Here is a 5,559-nt window from a genome sequence, read left to right as displayed (position 1 = left end):
CTTATCATAATTTATGTTGTGTCGCCGTATACAGTGTTTTTTTTGTTTTTATTTTTTTTTTATTTTTCAACGACCAAGGATCGTTTTGCAACATACTAAAAATATTTCAAGATCAACGAACTCCTCTTAAGAAACTTTTCCATTAGTAGTAAAATATAACCTATGTAAGCTCAAAATTAGATTAGAGATTACTAGATTTTATTAGATTTTAATTAAATTTATTAGATTTTAAGCTCAAAATTAGATTAGATCCTTGTGAAGAATTATTGAGAGCTATCAAATATGTATATGCAAAATAAAAGAGTTTATAGTTACCATAAAAAATAAATTTCTCTCTTTTCAGTAGGTATGGATTAAGATTTTTTTTTAAATAACTAGGTCAGCAAACAAGCGTACTCACCTCACCTGATTATAAGTAATTACCGTAAAGTTTATAGACGTCTGCAACAGCAGAAGCATAGCAAGCGTGTTGCCGACCCTATTCTTAATTCCCTCAGGAGCTCTGGCCACCTTACTCACCAACAGAACACAATACTAGTTGAAAGAAGTATTATTTAGCTGTGATCTTCTGTAAGGTCGAGGTACTTCCCCAGTCGGGCTGCACCAGATTTTGAGCAGCATATTTCCAGCTGTGCCCTACTTCAGTTAAAAAGTTGTTATCGAGAGAATGCTTAGGATTGCGATAGAGAATAATTTCCGCTACAGTATTTTTGAGCTGATCTTCTGTAAGGTCGAGGTATTTCCCCAATCAGAGTGCCTAATGCGAGTTTTATTTACAGAAACATGTCAGAAACGCGTTTATACGTGAAGATTATTTTGTGTGGGAATTTGAGACGATAAAGAATAGTATACGATACAATCGATATAGAGTTATCTAGCGGCAAGCGCGAGAACTAGGTTGAAATCCCGAATTTCCCATACTAAATGAAGTTAAAATTTACGCCCGTTATTGCGAGACGGATTAAACAAAACTGGCACTGGGCACTCAGGTTGCACCTAATTTTGAGCGAAAGATACGACGTTCGACATGCTGGAGGTGTGCGCCGCTTGGGATTCACAGCGGCGCGAGTTTTCAGCGGTCCTCGGAAAGGATATCTCAATCCCGAGCGTCGTAAATGCCATGCTCGACAGTGAAAGATCATGGCAGGCGGTGGTTTCCTTCTGCGAAGAGGTAATACGGACCAGGGAAGAAGACGCCTCTGCTGACCCGCTCCGGTGCAGACGTACGGGGGCAATAAGGAGTCGGTTTGCCTACGTCTTCTTCCCTCCGTAATATTGAGGTCGCTGGCCGACAGACGGGGGACTTCAGTCAGCCGGATGACACGACCCCACATGTCTGAGGGGTAACCTTGTTGTGAGCGAGGCCACCCCACCTTTGTGCCGAGGCCCGGAGGTTTCGTCCGGGCGTACCGCTTGGGAATGCTAGCGCGATCCCATCTCGCCCCACCCAAGCGGATGACTGCTCATACTTGGTGGTTTTTAGTCAATAAAAGTCTGACATAACCTCTCCTAACTTCAAAATAGGATATATTGCATAGACTTGTTATTTTATTTAGTTTACTTTCTTATACATAAATAATTAATTAAGTTAAGTAGTTCTAAAATACATATGAACCAAAAAAAAGAACAAGACGCTGCCACTTAATAATAAAGATTATGACCAAAAAAAGTTTCTAAAAACAGAATGACCGCTTATATCTCAAAGCGTGTCTATAAACTTAACTGTTAATCTATTAACATAATATATGTTTACAAGTAACATTGATTAATAACAGTTTGAAATAGGGTTGCCAACTTTTTTTGACAAAAAAAAAAACGTATAAAATGGTTTGGATAGGAAAAAACAAAGTATTTGGAAGAAAAAAAAATTATTTTTCAAATTTTATGTTTTTATTGCTTTAAAAACGTATTTTGTCTGCCTTTAGCACATGCTAACAATTTTTTGTTATGTTTAAATGTTTCAAACTTGTTTAACAATCAATATTTAAATTTATATAAATAAAAATTCGTTTCTAATTAAATTTATTGACGCTATATTTCTCTCTTCTCGCTACTTTAGATTCATTACTAAAAAAACCCTTTCAGTGAAAGCTTAAGTAGTGGGAACAGAGAGTAAGTAAGAATTTTTTTTATATTTGGTAAGCTATCAGGTGCATTTTAAAGTATATATTGCCATTTTTCAACTGTACTTTTCACTGAAAATTCTTTATCATCATTAGTGATTTTTTTTGTCTTATACATTCGGAACATATATCCTGCATCTTAATATTTAATCCGTCTTGTAATTTAGTTTTTATAATTATCATTTCAAAATGTTCAAATTTAACCGCATTTTTAAGGACACGTTAGGAAGTATTGAAAGCCAAGTTATCTTCGCTAAGATCAAGTCATTTTTCCAACCATTGATTCCTTAACTACATATAAACAAAGCCAACGGTCAATTTTTCTACAATATCGTTGATAGTGAGTAGTGACATCTGTGACAAATGTCAGATTTTCACCTGTCCTGTCACATTCAAAACACCACATCTGACATCTAACATTTCGTTCAGTAATTTTAAATCTTTTCCATCATCCGTTTTACCTTATGTGTACCGTTAAATAGTTAAGTACCCATAATGAGTATTTTGTTCCACGCATCACAGTAAAGATTGAAAATAAAGTATTTTGATATACTTTATTTGTATGCAAAAGTATAAAGTATATTTACCAAAAATAAAGTAGAATACTTTATTACAAAGTATGGTTGGCAACCCTAGTTTGAAATTACGTTACAAATTACCATGGTTATATATCTTTAATATTGAATAGTTATTAGTTTTTTATATAAGTATTTCACATTGAAAAACAGTATGTACAAAATAGTGTAAGCCGGTTTTTTTTGTAAACAGTTGAAGTTTAAGGTTTTGATGAAAAAGTTTCAATAGTTTTGATTTTTTTTATAATAATCGTTTTTTCTCAAACAAAAAAAAAATCTTTAATAAACTTCGACAAGTACACGACAAATACGCATAGGTTTTAACTTTTATCATTACAGCCTATACAGTCCACTGCTGGACATAGGCCTCCACAAGTTTACGCCAAAAATAACGTGAACTCATGTGTTTTGCCCATAGTCACCGCGCTGGGCAGGCGGGTTGGTGACCGCAGTACTGGTTTTGTCGCACCGAAGACGCTGCTGCACGTCTTCGGCCTGTGTATTTCAAAGCCAGCAGTTGGATGGTTATCCCGCCATCGGTCGGCTTCTGAAGTTCCAAGGTGGTTGTGGAACCTTGTTATCCCTTAGTCGCCTCTTACGACACCCACGGGAAGAGAGGGGGTGGCTAAATTCTTTAGTGCCGTAGCCACACAGCACAACTACTTACTTTACTTAACTTTTAAGTTACATCTTATTATGTAGTTATAATACAAAAACTTCTCAGATCTCGTTTAAATTTAAATGGGATTAAATGACAACCTTCGAGTAAAGAAAAAATCATTAAAATCGGTTCACTCGGTACACAAAAATCTACAACGGGCGAAGCCATGAGATCTGCCGCAGGTAGTTTTTTTCGATACAATATTAAAAAAAATCAATCAATCGCTTTTGAATCATTTGTCAAACTGTTTAATAATTATTTAATAAATTAATTATAGGCAAAAATCGTCACAGTAACGGTCCTTTTTTTAATACAGTTAAATGTTAACTAAACAGTACTTCTAATTAGCGCATGTATTGAGACGCTATAAAAAATTTAGTAAAATAATCCGAATAACAAAAAATACAGCGTTAATCGAATTTACGCCCCGATGTGAACGTAATTAGTCGTTACGTAAGATAACGGTAGACAGGCGTGAAGGAACCGGTTACAACATGGCCATTAACTGCGCGGGCGTTATTAATACAGGAAGTGTTTAAAGCCTAGGTGTATATAGTATATTATGATTTCATAGAGCATGTACTGCTAGGCTTCTTTATTGGGTTTTGGTGGATAATTTCTATGAACAACGTACCGGGTACGTACGTTACGTTGGCGCAACGGTTACAGCCATGGATTGTACCTGTTACGTTGGCGGTTGCGGGTTCGATCCCCGCACATGACAAACATTTGTATTGGCCATACAGGTGTTTGACGTGGTCTGGGCGCAGTCCTTGTGGGTCTCCCCACCGTGCCTCGGAGAGCACGTTAAGCTGACGGTCCCGGTTGTTATCATGTACACCTGATAGCGATCGTTACTCGTAGTTGGGAATATATCCGCCAACCCGCATTGGAGCAGCGTGGTGGATTAAGCTCTGATCCTTCTCCTACATGGGGAAAGAGGCCTATGCCCAGTAGTGGGATATTACAGGCTGAAGTGAGCGATGATTGGTACGCTAACCAGACCAATAGCGGAAGGCAGAAGCAATGTCCGATCTGTACCGATTAACTTAAAACGTTCTAATTTAAAACGTTCTTCATAAAAATATAAGCTTTAAGAGTCAATGAGTTATATCGCTGTGGCAGTGGCCATGGATTCTAACGTTAACTCAGTGTTAATCTCGGGGCATTGCCTCGTTTCGACATCTTCCGATGACCGACGCCCTGCAACCGATCGACAGTGAACTTGACCGGCTGTTCGTATGTTGTTATATTTAATGAGATAAGGGGCATTTATTTATTTTATTTCTTTATTAGCGATTCGCCCCGGCTTCGCACGGTTGCAAAAACTATCAGTGTTCCTCTACTATATTATGCATGTACATATAAACCTTCCTCTAGAATCTCTATTTACTAAAGAAAACCGCATTAAAATCCGTTGCGTAGTTTTAAAGATCTAAGCATACAGACAGCGGGAAGCGACTTTCTTCTATACTATGCGGTGATTACGAAATACGTAATTATATTGATCAAAAGGCGTCTTAATCAATTTTCTAGCAAACTAAGTGAGAACTACAAGAAAGGGTGTTTGTATGGTAAGAGTGAAATCAGTAAGTTTACATTTAAAAGGCAATAAAATTAAATATTAAACATTATTGTACTAAGCAAGCAAACAAACAATCAAAATTAAAATTATTTATATTCAAATAGGCTTCAAAATCATATTCGAAACGTCCTTTTAGAAATTAAATAATTAATCATTTTTAAAAGTGAAGGCTACAACTTAATCGGAATGTTGATATTGCTGAGAAGAATTGGCAAAAAACTCCGCAGTTAAAATATGTACATATATAAACTGTGTTTTAATACAAAATTGGTAATGTCTTGCATGAAATACAACATCACTAAGTCAACATACTCAACACATCCATAATCTCTAATCTAATATATAAAATTCTCGTGTCGCGGTGTTTGTAGTTAAACTCTTCCGAAAAGGCTTGACCGATTCTCATGAAATTTGTGTGCATATTGGGTAGGTCTGAGAATCGAACAACATCTATTTTTCATACCTCTAAGTTATAGGGGGGGGGATAAGGGGGTTAATAACATATATGCCAAAACAACGTTTGCGGGGTCAGATAGTCTTATATATAAAATTCTCGTTTCATAATGCTAGTTACTATACACCTCCGAAACGACTGGACCGATTTTTATGAAATTT

Source organism: Melitaea cinxia, chromosome 29 (genome assembly GCF_905220565.1).
Source record: "Melitaea cinxia chromosome 29, ilMelCinx1.1, whole genome shotgun sequence".
In the NCBI taxonomy this organism is placed as follows: Eukaryota; Metazoa; Arthropoda; class Insecta; order Lepidoptera; family Nymphalidae; genus Melitaea; species Melitaea cinxia.
Note: the sequence above shows the minus strand (reverse complement) of the source record.